Below are 17,223 nucleotides of genomic sequence, written 5' to 3'. Positions count from 1 at the left end.
AAGCTCAATAGACTAAGTATTCAAGAGACCTTTGGATGTGAAACCCAACGGTCACATGTTGTACTATAAATGTATATCTCTTGTTAATAAAAAAAATGTACTCTCATGATTTATCATTCATATTGTTCTTGTTGCCCATGTGTGTTTAACACAACCCTTGGAACTGGAAGGGGAAAAATTCATCATGGTAGTGAAAAATGGAAAGCCGAACCTATGTGTTGTTGTGTCCACTCAATAATTTCCACATGGAAGGACCCACGTGAATAATGGGGCCTAAGTGGGGACATACCAATGTTGCATGATCCCTCCCCAAGTATCCAAGGCTGAAACTGTGTCATTTACAGATCCTTGGACGATCCTCCAGCGGAATCGTGGATCCAAAAGTCAACTTCGTACTTCTGCCATTGAGGAAATTCCTGGAAATATAGATCTGCATGAGCCTGATTTGCGATTTCAGATTCTCGATCCATGGATCCGAAAAAGGATCTGACATGGATCTGTGGAGGTTCATGCATGGATCTGTGATGATCACCAACAAATCCATATGGAGATGGGTAGTTCCGTGGGGTTCTAATTTTTTTTTCTTTAACTTAAGTTGAGCTGGAGCTTCCTGGACAATCCCAAGGTGCTCTTTATAGATGCTCCCTCATGGTAATATTAAATTCTTAAAGTAAAAGTGGCATTCTTATTTATCTTTCATTTTCATACTTATACTTAAATTTTTAACATTACCATGAAATGACTCTAGATGTTTGAGAGTGGTTCTAGCATCATCGAACTTCATATGGAGAAAGTAGAATTTCGTATCCTATTCAAAATTCAATAGACTTAACAGTTTTCAGGAATTCAGGATCAATGAGATTGTGGCATTTCATTATATTATATTATGTATGAGGGTATGTGATTGGCATTTAATCAAGAGCACAAAGCCCTATATGTGTTGATGTACCCTATGGTTGGTGGTGTTAATTGTTAAACTCCTTTATCATGGCCTTAGCAAAAAAATTCATTTCAATCAAGTCAAAATCTTTGATCAAAGATGTTAAGCTTTTTCCAGCGTATTTTAAGGCTTGGATTAGGTAGTTTGATCAAAATTGGTCAATGTTGACTAATATCCCTAGATAATCAAGGTAGAGGCAAAGGAAGGATGAGGAGAAGAATCTAGATTCTAGATGGTTGATGCTCGAATAATTAACCATTGATGTACAATGCATGCCATATATTTATTGATTTATGTATAAATATGCATGTTTTCATATCTTTTACAACTAATTTGGTATTTTGGATTTTTTTAATATAAATGAAAAAAATAAAAATTATATATATATATATATATATAGTAGACATGTATGAGACACTTCGCTTCCTAGATATTTGGGAAATGATGCTTCCACATATCCGCTTCCAAAAAATGTCCTCGATTCATCCCCACTTCGTGCAAAATTGGGACATACTGTGAAAATTTCATCTACCACAGCAACTGTAAATTATTTTTCTAATTGTTAATTTATTTAACAATTTATTTGTTGTTTGCTACTACAAATACCAAATAACTCATACTACGATTTTCACAAATAAACTACGAAAAAAATAGTTTTGGAAACTTAGAAAATATAACACACACAAACATAAAAGTTACACAATTATTTTTAGACAAATGTCCCCGGAAAAACCCAATGCGGGAAAGATGATTCAGTAGTGAGGGTTTTTATTATTATGTAACAATGAAATTCAAAGTACAATCTGAATGCTGAAAACTGGCAATCCACAACAAGAAAATCTGGCAAAGATATTCCCTAAGCAACCCCGGCATTCATGCTTCCTATACTCATGTTGCCTGCACTCACATTTTCCTGCACTCATGCATTCCTGCACTCGTGCGTTCCTACACTCACATTCCTACACTCGTGCTTCTACACAAGGAATAACTCAACCTCTTGTTGCTGTCTCATAAGATATGAAACTATTCCTTCGGATCACTATCCCTACCCCTCATTGACACTATGTCTCTCTCATTAGGGGAATGTTGAGGTCTAAAATGGGCCTCCTAAGAAAAATGTACAACCAAAATAAACTTTATAAGAACCAATAGGATTCAAGATGATGATGTCAACCATGGGGGATGATTCACCATTTTTGGAGTAAAAAAGTTAAAAGATTAAAAAATAATAGAAACACCTTTTTCAACTCGTATTTTCAACTTATCTTCATATGGGTTTACTCAAATTTCAAGAGGCAACACTCGTTGGATGCAGAATTTGATTCCTCATCTAAGGAGTACCCATGTTGCATACTTTCGATGGACCCTGCTACACGAAAAACGAGAAATATATGAAAAAATGTGATTGCAATAACATTTTAAATGTATTTTTCATTTTTAGTCTAGAAGGATCCATCAAAATTATGAAACATAGGTACTCCTTGGATGAGGAATCAAATTCTGCATCCAACGAGTGTTGCCTCTTGAAATTTGAGTAAACCCATATGGAGATAAGTTGAAAATACGAGTTGAAAAAATAGTTTTTTATTTTTTCCCTCTAAAATTTGATGATGTAATATAATCTTATTTTATTATTTTATTATTTCCACTATTATTTTATAATTTCCTTAGGAGGCCCATTTGAGACCTCAAAATTCTCCTAATGCTGGCTCAAACTCTACTGCTACTAGCTCGATCCGCACAAGGAACTGTTGCTCAAGTGTATTCTCCATCACCACATCGATCCCTTCTTATATCTTCTTATTGAGATTCCAACGGCCAAAATTAAATCTTAATTAATGGCTTAGATCATTTCTAGATCAATCTATGTGAGTTTCTAGAGAATTCTCACTTTGACTTAATTAATTCTGATTAATTAACCAGTTTTCCTAAGTTTAGAGTTAGGAAACATTAAAAAATAGGTTAATAATCTAATTAAGCCATCTCTAGGTGGAATTTCCAGAAATGATTTATGGGTTATGGAGATCTCATGTATTCTAGACTCTCCACCAAGTTTCATGACTAGAACACATCCAATGCTACAAAAGCTAACACGCCCTCTTAGCAAGGATTTTGTTCTAGTTTTGCACATCCTGCCACAACACCCTATCTATATACCATCTCCTATCACTATGTTGATGTTTGACCATACTACCCACCAACCATTGTGTAACTTTGATGTTGTATCCGTGTTGTTGTTGACATTACCATACTGCTGCCAACTCTGCATTTGCACTGCAACTCCCTCTCATCTGTTGTTGCTGCAACTAGAACTACTGCAACTGAGATGCATCCAAAATACTGAATCATCTGTGTTTGTTGCATCCCTCTCCTGAGTCCTTACTGTTACTAACCACTACATTGTCTATTGAAGAATTTGCATTGTTGTTGACTCTGTTATTGAGCCTCCTTCTCTGTTGTCAATTCACACTGTGCTCCTCAGTATCTGACTGCGACTATTATATGCAACTATCACGAGGGAATATGACTACAACTACTTACACTAGTCCATCCTGATACTAAATATTGCAGGCCTCTATAGCAAGGTAATGATCCATGAGGAGGACACCTCAAGGATCCTACCCAAACTTTTGCAGCTCTCTGGGGCTACATCACCAAATCACCCCACTTCACTGCTGGAGGTATGTCTACAAACATAGAAAAATCCGATCTACTCATACTGTTGTTTCTACTTTTTTGTTGATGCTTCCACACTATTGCTACAACTACTGTAATAATAAGTCTTATCTTCGCAGATCCTAAAGTACTAGCTTCCATTGGGTTTCTCCCTCTAAAACTAGACTCCCTATGAGTCTCAATCTCCCTATAGGAAATCTCTCTACTCCCTCTTGGCAACTTGCACTGTTTTCTTGCACTAGAAACTAGACTGCGTAGTTTTGCACTGGGAATCTTTTGGCTGGAACTACACTTGCATCCTACAACTAGGAAATTCACACTACTTTTATCACTACATCTAGTTTTGCAACTGTCTCACTTATACTGACTGCAAGTAGATCTGCAGTTGTCATCTAAATGATTGACAGCGCCTGCTAACACTGAGTCAACTACTATGACATTATGGGCTCTTGTAATAAAGGTGATGGTCCCCCTGCAACAATCTGAAATTATTCTGACTGATATCCTCGTTGCAACTGCGCTGGAACCTGCCCATCTGGCATGCTGGAGTCTCATACTCCACCTCCTAGATCTTGTGCCCAACTATCTCCTTTAAATTTCAGTCCCTGGCTAGGAACCTTCACTTTGCAACTCGCACTAGATAACTTATACTTCCTCTGGCACCTATCTCCAATAATTGGAAGTTGATCTACTACCCAAATTTGCATTATGGCTAACCTGCATGACCTCCTCTGGCAATATCGTATGATCATCTCTCCAAAATTGAAAAATTTGTGAAACTCAAAAACCGGAAAAATAAGTTGGAATCCCCTCTTGTATTCCTGCTTGGCTGCTTGTTATGAAACTCTCACACCATTCTGGAATGTGTTGATCAGCTAGTTTCTACTACCAATCTGCAATTCAAAATCGAACTTCTGAAACTCGAATTTCCCTGGTAGAAATCTTCCATCTGTTGTGTGTGTTTTTCTCTTCCACTCGACATTGATTCTACAACTAGAAACTGCTGCAAAACCCTCTGCGTCCAACCAGAAACTTTCTAAATAAAAATCTTAGTTGTTGTTGCTCCCTTTGATTGTTGGAATCACTATCATGGGAAACTCGACTTTTCTACCAACCTGCAACTGAAAATCGAACCCTAGCCCCATTAATTCAACCTACATGTTTGGGTACTGTGTAACATCTGATAATTTTGGCCTACTGCTCCATGTTACTGCTCAAACTAGTAGGGGTCTTAAGAGGGGATTCTATAGAGAAACTACTAGGTCAAGGGGTAACAATGGAGCGATAGCCCACTATCACCTTAGCTAAGGATCACTACTCTTTATAGACTTTCATCGATGGGAGGAGATGCAATATGAAGAATCACGGGAATGAATAGGTCAATGAAAGGATGAAGGGTGATTCCCAAGGCCCATTCATAGGAGAGACTCAATAATATGGTTTTCTTGCTTGGAAAGCAAGGTGATAGGCTCTTTAGGAAATGCTAGGAGGACTCTTGAGGCTAGGGTTTGGGAGTATATCTTTCCAAGAGGTTTCCTATACCTGAGAATCCTTGTGGAGAATTGGACTTTATGTGAGCATTGTGAAATTAGAGTTGTAAAGTTAAGGGACCACAAAGACCAAGTGGACCCAAACTAGGTCAAGTGTATGGAGTTGGTCACTCAAAGAGGGGCTTGACCTAATTGGGGAGGAGAATAGGATCAATGGACTAATTTTCTTTTGAAATACAGATGCAATGACCTAAGTGAAGACATTAACCCAAATTAGCCTAGGGCTATATCTCGGGATTCCACAATCAGAATTGCTTGAAATTTGGAGGACCCTTTGAGTAAACTACAACACAGTAGTGGACCAATTTTCAAGGTGTTTGGATGGCTACAAAAAGATTCATTTGATGCCCTACGTGACCTTCTAGGATTAGGCCTAGAAATTGGAAAAGTGAAGGAAAGAGAGGTAAATTTGACCACCAAAGGGATACGAGGATCAGTTCCTTATTGCTTGGGCTTAATGGAGTCAAGCTACACATATCATGAATTTTCGTGAGTTAAGGAGCCCTAATGGATATTTTCTAGCCTCTCAAAGGGAAACAACTAGACCAATATAGATTTATACTTCAGATTTGCGAAGGAGACAAAGTTTTGAGGTCTTTAACCTAAGAGGTGCCTCTAGGAACATTTGCACAATCCCTAAAAGGTCAATGCACACATTTAATCACTTATTCAAGGTCCCAGAAGAATTTCTCATTACATTTAACCCATACAAGAATAAAAATAACAACATACATGCAATTAACTAGTAAGATAACAAGAATAACATCAAAATTTTGACTTACATGAGAGAGAGTGTATATCCATTTATCAACTTCGCATTAGAGAAGCTCCAAAGACAATAGCGAAATCCAAACATCATAGTGCATCAAGAAAAGCTCCAAAAATTCATCCCAACAAAAAGTGTGAAAATCTCATAAGAGATACTAATCCAATCCAAGTGATGATGAGAGAATGAATCGCCTCTCATCTATTTATGCAATCTCTAATGAGTTCAATTTTCCTAATTTGGCGTAATTGAGCCCCAAATAATAAAATAGTGTGCAATAATAACATCCCTTAGTGACAAGCCCACCAAGATAGCTCAATAACATAAGAATAGGCCTCTCAAGAGGGTAGAATGATCAATAAAGTGAGTTGTTAGACCTTTGAGGAGGCCTAATGAAGTCCTGAGTGTGCCATAATGTAAGAATGGACCTCAAACATAGTGGACATGGGATTGGCCCCTTGTTTTCTAAGAAAATAATTATGGTGCCCCCAATTGGGTGTGAGGGGCACAAAGACACCTCATGGGTCTCCAAATGGATTGAAAATACCTATAGATCATATGTAAGGGCTAGTATGATGACATATCCCTCATCTAGACCTTGGATCATCTTCCAAGTGTATGGTGTAAGTGTGGAGCCGATTGGGCATGGGGAACCAAGTGCATCATCCTCATCTAAAAGGTGGAACACGAGCAATCAATAAGTGGTGTTGGGGATCCATGAAGTACTATTTGGTATGGTGGAGGCCCATGGCTCTCAACGCTCACCCTACCGGTGCCAATGTGGCCCTCTAGAGGTCTAGGACCCCATATTGGGAGACCAAGCCTCAAATTAAGACCCGCCTGCAATCCTGCATAAGATCCAATGTGTCACCTTGCCCTCCAATACAACAAATCATTATAATAATAAAGTAAAATGGATTACAAGTCATGGAACCAATGGGGCACCTCATGGTGGAAAGCCCTTCCATAGTGGGCTTTAACATGTACAAATGTATCCAAGCTCAATAAGGAGGTTAATCAAGGACCCTATTAGGTGGTTTCAACCTCTAAAAGGGGTGACATGTCCATGGTACATCCTCCAAGTGGTAGGTGGAAAATGATATAGTAATGGAATGGAGTGGGGATCAGGGGAAACATCCATACCACATGCCATGGTACAAGAGTAGCCTGTTAAGAAATTTACTGCATAACATAAATAAATACTAAGAGGAATAAATATAAAATTAACCAGCAATAACCATAAACACATAAACACACATGTTTATCCGGGAAAACCCCAAATCCGAGGAAAAACCCAATCATAATGAAATTTCATTATCCTTGGCCAAAACCCTGGCCAATCCGGCCAAGTGAGCCTTCACTGCTCACCTCCAGGCCTTTTCATTACAATGAAGTCCTTCCAGCCTTTTATAGGCTCCATTACATATAATACCACGGGCATAATACCATGGGTGCACAATACCATGTGCCCCAAAACCATCACTGTTTACCCTGGTCAACTTTTGACTCTATCCCGAGTCAAGTTTACCTAACAATTCCCCCCTTAAACTTGACTTGGGGTTCCTTGACTAACTCCAGCCAAACCTGCTAAGTGAGCCAATCCCGCTCACTCTAGCTCTTACCCCCCTCAGAGTTTTTACCCGGGGTATTGTTAACCCGACATCCCCCCTATCACCTAGGTCTAACCCAGACTTTACCGGTGATCACCGAGGGGTACACATGCCTTACCAGGTCTTACAGTAGTATGCCCATTTACATGCAATAATTTTGACTTCATTATTTTTTTTTTTTGTTTCTTGCTGCTGCGATTCTGATCCATCCTCTCTCAATTTGATTTTCTCAAAAACTTCTATCAAACCGCTCCAACTGCGAGCTTGATGAGAACCTTGTAGATTCCAGCACCAGTGGCCTCACGTAGCAGAAAACGAACAATTTTTGAAGCTGCATGAACCCTGAACAATTCGTTAGAATGTTCCAAACCGGTAAATATTGCAAATGCACTACGGTCCCTGGCGGTTACGGCACTATCTTCCGCACATTCTCTTCGAGGTTCTTCCGTGTATGATTGTTCCACCATTATTTTCCAGACCCAGATCTGGAAAAATACTGCATTGATCTCATCAGGCACTATAAACCCCTGGCATCAAAGAATCCCTTTGAAGCCAATATCTAGCTCTGATACCAATTGTTAAGAAATTTACTGCATAAAATAAATAAATACTGAGAGGAATAAATATAAAATTAACCAGTAATAACCATAAACACATAAATACACATGTTTATCCGGGAAAACCCCAAATTCGAAGAAAAATCCAATCATAATGAAATTTCATTATCCTTGGCCAAAACCCTGGCCAATCTGGCCAAGTGAGCCTTTATCGCTCACCTCCAGGCCTTTTCATTACAATGAAGTCCTTCCAGCCTTTTATAGGCTCCATTACATATAATACCACGGGCATAATACCATGGGTGCACAATACCATGTGCCCCAAAACCATCACTGTTTACCCTGGTCAACTTTTGACTCTATCCCGAGTCAAGTTTACCTAACATAGCTATAATAAGGGAAACCCACACCTGGGTATATGAGTATAGGAGGGAGTGAATCATGGTATATGAGTTACCTTGGCCTTTGTTTTTCCACCCTTCTTCTTATGTCTTTTTCCTTTGGTTGATTTTTCTTCATAATTGCTCGGGGATCCAAGGGATGAGAGCATGATACATAACAATGGATACCCCCTTAATGTGGGGCAGTTCATTTCCCACAAGGGGTTAGGAAAATCACGGGTTCCTTAGTGATGGAGGGGGCTCGTCTAGGGGCCATAGGAACTAGGGTGATGTCCATGGATAAGGAGGTAGAGTTCATGTTTGGATTTTTCCCACGTGCTAAATTTTTATGTCTTGGCCATCTTTTGTATTTTGTGGTTTATTTCCTATTGAGAATGGCCAAATTATGTTTTTTCCTTTCTTTTAGCTACATTAACCTTCAGGGCATCATTCCAGGCCTGACCCAAGGTGTGGAGAAGGGGAGGGGGAGGCTAACCCTATGTGGACCCAATGGACACATGTGGACCCAGATGGGAAAAGAGATGAATGGGGCTAAAATGAGTGGAAGGGTGGAATGTATGTGGTGTCTGGGAGTGGGACCGTGCAACCAAAGTCGAGATTTCCTAAGTAGTACCAACCTTGAAGCTAAGGGCCAGTAAAGGAGATCCCACGGGACTAGGATACTGTAATATCCTTTCCAATAAAAATATGTCAAGTGCCTTTCTAAATTTTTGCAAATTTTGGGTACAAATTTAGGAAAAGCGGGTGAAAATTAATTAATTTAATTTTGTGTGGTAGGGAAGGCCCCAAACATTAGACAAAGGGAATATTTATCACATAGCAGGATGTGTGGACCACCCCATGAGGAAATATGCACTCCTTGAGGAAATCGAATTGGAGGGAAGAGGCAAGAGGCAAGGAGATCGAAATATTTGGAGGGACCCACAAGGAAAAGCAAGGCAACAATTACAAATACATGGTTGGGGCCAACAATTAGCACCTTTTGATAATTTTCCGTTTACACATTGTTGCTCAAGTTGTTCAGCTAACTCACATGTGTTGTTTAGCACAGATTTTTGCAATAGGTAAACTCACCCTTCTTTCAGTGGACTTTGAGTGCCACCTGTTGGGCCTCAAAATAGTCCTTATTCTCACTCCATTATTCACCAATACCTTCACATTACTTCCATATTACCTTCATGTCACCTCCATTCCACCTCCACATCATTACATTTACCTCATCATTGGGTTATAACTATGTTTTTCCAAAGTTTATTATTTTTTAACATTTTAAAGTGGATTTATGGTTAAACTTTAGAAAATAATATGCTTATACTTATACCTAACAATTAGAATGAGTTTGTTGACATGTGTAGGTACAAAGGAAGCTTCCAAGGCATCCTTATGTGGCACTCTATGTTCAAATTCGAATTTGAGAAGATCATGAACCTTATGGAGAAGATCATGGACCTCATGTAGGAGATAATGGAGGATAGGGTTATGTGTCACCATTGGTTGAGAAACATGTGGGTCAAAGGAGGGAATAGTGGGTCTACATTTATGAGGTGGTTATCATAGTTTTTGTATAAATAGGAGCACCTCCTCCATTCCAAGAGGGAGGACTCTTGGAGCATGTATCCAACTTATGATGGAATAGAATAAAGCTTCATTTTACATAAATTTCCATACTATAGTTTTAGATATAAATTGTCTTAATGTAGTATATGGATTTATGGAATAGTTTGTCACTTTGTTCTTAAGATAATTGAGATCACTCTAAAAGGATCAAAGAAACATTTTATTTCATAATAGATCTTATTTCATTGGTTAGATGTTTGAGGATTTGTTTGTGATTGGTGAATGAGTTTTAAATTAAAATCTTATCAGCATATGAGGGAACAACCAAGGGTCTAAGTTAGGCTCTCCCTCTATTTGATTTGCATGATAATTGAAATTCATTTTTTTGCTTTTAAATTTCAAGTTATTTCATTTCTTATGCTTATGAATGAATCTTAGTTTAGTTTGGATCGGTATATGAGGGGACAATCAAGGGACTAAGTTAGTCTCTCTCTCTATTTGAATCTGAACAACAATTAAATACATTCTCTTGTCTTTATTTCAAGTTTCTAGTTTTATGTAATCAATGATTTCTTTTCAATCTATAATACTGTAGGGAAGGACAAGCAGGACCTCCTCAATTAGGAGCCTCTTCCCTGGCATATTATATTGAATCATAAAACATTTAGTTATACATAGAGTTAGTTGCCTATTCCTGCATATATTTTGTTGGCATCATCACGAGTTTCTCTGGTTGATAATTTAATGAAAGCAATTTAAGCAATGAAATTGCCCAACATTTTGGCGCCATTGCCTGGGATGGTGCTAAGGGATTAGGCATTAGAAATTTAATTCAGTACTATTATTTTTCTTTGGAAAAGCTAACTCATGTTGAAAGGATAACTTGGTGACAGTAAGATCTTCGTAACATGGAGAAGTATACATAGGCGTTAGCTTTGAATCTCATTTTTAGCTGCATATATAAATCATGATAAATAGGATGCATAAATTTCAATCAATATTTTCATTATAAAAGTGTTAAACTAATCCATTTATGGACAGGAAATCTAGAATGATGTTCAAGCATTTGGAGGAGAGTCAATTGAATGAGGACTACATTGAAGATTGGTTTCAAAAGGTGACTAGGCCATAACTTTCTTCCATTCTTCAATAAATCCTAACATTTAATCTAAGTGTGCAATTGATCTCTCATATCCTTGCAAACATCCAGGTATATTTTTCAAATTTGGATGTGAGCATACTAGAGACTCTGATCCGTAAATGGCTTTATTAAAAATACTCTTGAAAATAAAAATAAAAAACTTTTTCTCAAAAGGGAGTAGGATAGAATAGGAAAATAAAACCAAGCTTGGAAAGTTTTTTTAAAAGTTTTTGATTTTTAAAATTTGATTTCATTTATTTCTTGGAAATTTTGGTGGTGCAGTAAGAGCCACCTAATTCACTAACCATTGGCAGGAAGATCTACAATCAAAGGAATATTTGTGAAGAAGGAAAACAAGTGGAGATTAGAAAGTTAAAATTTGAGGTTTGAAATCAAATTCTTCTTATATTTCTTTTCAAATTTCAGATTTCAATTACATAAAGAATCCATAAGTATGCTCTCCTCCTGTGCTTTGTGTGATCTGGAGGATCAGAAAAAGGATTTCATGTTAGTATATTTTTTATTGAAAAAAAATCAATATTTGTTTTTCTAAATAATAAAAATAAATAAAAACACAAAAACAAAAATGAGAATAAAGTAAACAAATAAAAATTCATGGAAGCCAAGGAAACAAATCGCTGCAAATGTTATGTGTGATTTTGAAAAAATAAAAGATAGTTGTGCATTGCTGTGATTTAAAAAAGAAAAAAACGAATTTCACTGTAGTTAACTGAACAGAGGCCAAATTCGCAGAGGTTAAAAACGTCATTTTTAAAATGATTTTTGTGACCAAATGAAAATGAATCTGAAAAATCTAAAACATGGGTTTTTCTCAGAACGGGGTGAATTATGTTAAACGTGAAATATTTTCGCAAAATTCGTAACCATTTGAGAGATTTTCAGGGTTCTCTGGAGTGTTATTTGTGAGGTTACGTGAAAAAAATGGTTTTTCAATTAAATGCAGCCAGCAGCCAAGGCCATGGCCATCCATTGGCTCAACCACAGAGCTATGGCCAGCCATCGAGTAGTGTTGCCAAGCTGCAAAGAAAAAAATCAATCAATAAATTTAAAAAAAATTGATAAAAAACAAATTAATAATTAAATAACAAAAAAAAAATTCTTACTACAAAGATGAGATTTTCTCCATGCTTACAACCTGCAACAAAAAAATATATAAAAAAAATCATAAACATTTCCCAAGTTTTTATAGAATAAAAATTGGTTAAAGAATCCACTTTTTAGGCAAAAAGAATGAGTTCAAAATATATGAAAAATAATTTGCCAAATATTTTGGAATTCCATTTTCTAAGAAACTTAGAAATGATAAATTCAAAAGATATGAAAAATAATTTGGCAAATATTTAGGAATTTCATTTTCTTAAGAATCTTGGAAATGATGAATTCAAAAGATATGAAAAATGATTTGGCAAATATTTTTGAATCATATTTCCTAAAAATCTTGGATTTAGATTGGCCACTTGTCAAGTTGTTGTTTCAATTTTCATTTTAGAATAATTTCCAAATTTCTATTAAATTCATAAATGTGACTTGTGATTTATTGGTAAGTCATTCAAATTACATAATGGAGGTCATGAGTTCAAATCTTATAGGGATTGGTATTTATTAATTATTCTTCAATTTTGACACAACATTACTTAAACAACAATTTTGCCACCACATGGCAACACAACATTTGGTATTTATTAATTATTCTTCAATTTTGACACAACATTAATTAAACAACAATTTTGCCACCACATGGCAACACAACATCGACCAATATTGCACATTCACTGCCACATCCTTCAACGCATTGACTCCTTTTTCTACTGCGCAAACTCTCTCTGACATTCAAGCATTTGATATTTGTTCATGTGTAACGTTGTGGGTTGGTGATGTTATGGAATATGGGCAAAGCACAGAAAATCACAACACGGCAAAACTTTCGACAAGGAGTAACAATTAGTTTTCATTCTAAATTTATTTTTATTTTTATTTTTATTTGATGCATCTGTATTAAACATCTTGCAATGATGCAGATTTTGGCAAATACAAGATCAAGGACGACATGTGAAATTCGATATCCTCGACGCAAATCATGAAACAATTTCGACTATGTTCGGGATTTGCATAATTGCAACAAAATTGAATTTTATTTACAAAAGTTACATAAGAAGGGAATTAACTATACTCATTTCATATTTGAAAATGGATTTGTAAAAAATCATGGAATTGGGCTAACTTATACATTTGATTTTATTTAAATCTGTTTCATTGGTGTTTAATTTTTGCATAAAAAACCAAGTAGAAATTGATCACTTTTGCTTGGATATATTTATGTTTTGTGAATGCCAAGTTTTTGCAGGTTTGCGTTAATCAGATGATCATTCAAGGAGTCTAATTTGTCGACAATTGGACTTCCAACAGATCAATTTTATGATGAATCATGTGAATAAGTCCATATTCATTACAACCAATATTTTCTTCCCTTTGTAAAATTGTAAATCCCAATGAGTCCTCAATGCAAGCCTTTCAGATGCCAATATGCTTCTTCAGTTAATAAACATTCACCTCATTTCCCTTTACATTCGCCATTATATTTCTACTCCTTTTCCATTCCATGTTTTCAAATAAAACCTTGATAAATTTTCCATTCTATTTTCCTTCACAGTCATTTTCCTGTCTCTTTCACTAACCTGTAGCCCATGAATAAAGTCATTCAGCTCCCTTACAAAGCTGAGTCACCCCATTTTCCTTTTCTTCCAAATAAACCCTGCTTCAATGCAAATTTCCATCTATGGTCCTTCAAAATCATTATTTCATACTCGTGTTAGATGATGGAGGATTTCTTAAGGCCTCCCTTCTAACAAGTCTTGACCCATCGACCTCAGCACCTTATCTTGGATAAAGACTAGAGTCATTATTAGTACCTTGAGGCTTTTATGCCTTAATGACAGGCTCTCTTGCCAGCAATCATGGGAATACACCAATGTCCCTTGATCGTTGGATCTTGCAAGTGGCTCGACATCGGCTCATGTATTCGCACTTCGCAAGATGTACTTAGGTACCTTGGCACTCATTGACATTAACGGTGAGTTTGCCTCGCATTGGTTAACGACATTCATCAATGGTCGGTAATCCAATGACTTCTTTCCATGTTCGACATCGACACATTTATTCACATGGAAAGATTTGTGCCATCGAGTGTTGAAGACTTGAAGACCCAAATTTTGTAGCAGATGAAGACGATTTCCTTTCATTGTTTTTCAGTTTGACTTAAGGACAAGTCAATAAATAACTCTGGGGGGAGAATGTAATTTCCATAATTTGTATACCTTCCAAGCCTTATACATTTTCAGCCACATTTAGCAGTAGATTCCAAACATTCAGCAGAAGATCCAACAACAGATTCAGCAGCAGATGCAACAACAATAAAAGATTCACTTTTTCGATTTCATCCACCATTTTCACAACCAAGTAAAGAAGACTATGAACAACATTTTTGCAGCCACACGTGCACAACTTTCATCCATTTTTGGAAGGGTAAGTTAAGGTATGATATTTTCTAACTTTTAACCATTAAATTCCTTGAAAAGTTAGAATAATAATTTTTGGAAAAACTTCACTCCCTTTCCTCATTTCACATAACTGCCAAAACCATCTGTTTAAGGGGAAGGATACATTTACATACATACTTTGTCACATTCATATAACATCCATATTCATATATCACATTTTAAAACCCACTTACATTCAAAATATATTACATGAGCATACAAATGGCTTTGTCAAAAGTATTTATAAGTTAATTGGATGCCAACACAATCATGGTTGTTACACAAGAACCAACCATGATGCATTCCAACAAAAATACTCTGCAAAAAAAAATCACATTATCAATATGCAAAGATCATACATTAAAATTGAATGCAACAAAGAAAATATGGTTGAAACACAAGAACCAACCAAGTTGCAGTTCATCAAAAATGCTTTGCAAAAGTTAAGTAAATGATATCATGCAGAGTTTAAGCCAAGCTCAAGTATCAAAAAGTAATGTAATAGATTGCATGAGGACATGCAATATCTTCAGTTTGGGGGTATGTTGGGCCTCAAAATAGTCCTTATTCTCACTCCATTATTCACCAATACCTTCACATTACTTCCATATTACCTTCATGTCACCTCCATTCCACCTCCACATCATTACATTTACCTCATCATTGGGTTATAACTATGCTTTTCCAAAGTTTATTAATTCTTAACATTTTAAAGTGGATTTATGGTTAAACTTTAGAAAATAATATGCTTATACTTATACCTAACAATTAGAATGAGTTTGTTGACATGTGTAGGTACAAAGGAAGCTTCCAAGGCATCCTTATGTGGCACTCTATGTTCAAATTCGAATTTGAGAAGATCATGAACCTCATGGAGAAGATCATGGACCTCATGGAGGAGATCATGGAGGATAGGGTTATGTGTCACCATTGGTTGAGAAATATGTGGGTCAAAGGAAGGAATAGTGGGTCTACATTTATGAGGTGGTTATCATAGTTTTTGTATGAATAGGAGCACCTCCTCCATTCCAAAAGGGAGGACTCTTGGAGCATGTATCCAACTTATGATGGAATAGAATAAAACTTCATTTTACATAAATTTCCATACTATAGTTTTAGATATAAATTGTCTTAATGTAGTATATGAATTTATGGAATAGTTTGCCACTTTGTTCTTAAGATAATTGAGCTCACTCTAAAAGGATCAAAGAAACATTTTATTTCATAGTAGATCTTATTTCATTGCTTAGATGTTTGAGGATTTTTTTGTGATTGGTGAATGAGTTTTAAATTAAAATCTTATCAGCATATGAGGGAACAACCAAGGGTCTAAGTTAGGCTTTCCCTCTATTTGATTTGCATGATAATTGAAATTCATTCTTTTGCTTTTAAGTTTCAAGTTATTTCATTTCTTATGCTTATGAATGAATCTTAGTTTAGTTTGGATCAGTATATGAGGGGACAATCAAGGGACTAAGTTAGTCTCTCTCTCTATTTGAATATGAACAACAATTAAATCCATTCTCTTGTCTTTATTTCAAGTTTCTAGTTTTATGTAATCAATGATTTCTTTTCAATATATAATACTGTAGGGAATGACAACCAGGACTTCCTCAATTAGGAGCCTCTTCCCTTGCATATTATATTGAATCATAAATCATTTAGTTAGACATAGAGTTAGTTTCCTACTCCTGCATATATTTTGCTGGCATCATCACAAGCTTACGATTTTCCCTGGTTGATAATTTAATGAAAGCACTTTAAGCAATTAAATTGCCCAACACCACCCTAGGGAGGTGAAATTATTGCTACATTTGAAGGGAGGCTTGTGGAATTTTGGGAGCATCTTTTAGCCATTCCCATCAGCGAATTCGTGCTCTAGGGAGGGCGTAGTATAGGATCTCGTGCCACTTGTTTCAGCTACTTCCTAGGGGGTTTTTGCACGAAGAAATTTAGAGAAGCTACTCCAAGGGAAGACTAAGCTTTGTGGATAATTTTGGGGCCAAATATTGCTTCCTTGAGAGGGACGAATTCCTCTTTCCAGGGCCTGCACAAAGGGGACATTGGACAACATTTTGTAGAGCTGGGCTTAGCTCTTTAGTGCCCAGACTTACGGTAGATCATCTTTCCTACCTTAGGAGGAATTTCCTAGATCACTTCATTAGTAGATTGAGGAGGAATAAGATGGATTTCAACATATTCCAGCAATGAGGGTCATCGTTTCTGTTCAGGAGGGCGTTGTGCCAAAATAGGGCGATTACGGGAGGTTGAAATTAGCCAAATTCCTTTATGGGTTTTTGTGGGTTTGGTGAGAGGATATTGGGGCTAATTTTGCATAATTTTCTAAGCACCAGGGTTGGGGAACATATTCAGTTTTTTCAACCAGAAGTTGCTAGTAATTGACACCATTTTGTGGGTTTTCAGGGTGGTTGGTCTGGGACAGATTCCTTCTTGGGTTTGATTGAGGC

Source organism: Pinus tabuliformis, chromosome 7 (assembly GCF_031772625.1).
Source record: "Pinus tabuliformis cultivar Carrire ecotype Pingquan chromosome 7, CPIR1, whole genome shotgun sequence".
NCBI classification, from domain to species: Eukaryota; Viridiplantae; Streptophyta; class Pinopsida; order Pinales; family Pinaceae; genus Pinus; species Pinus tabuliformis.
Note: the sequence above shows the minus strand (reverse complement) of the source record.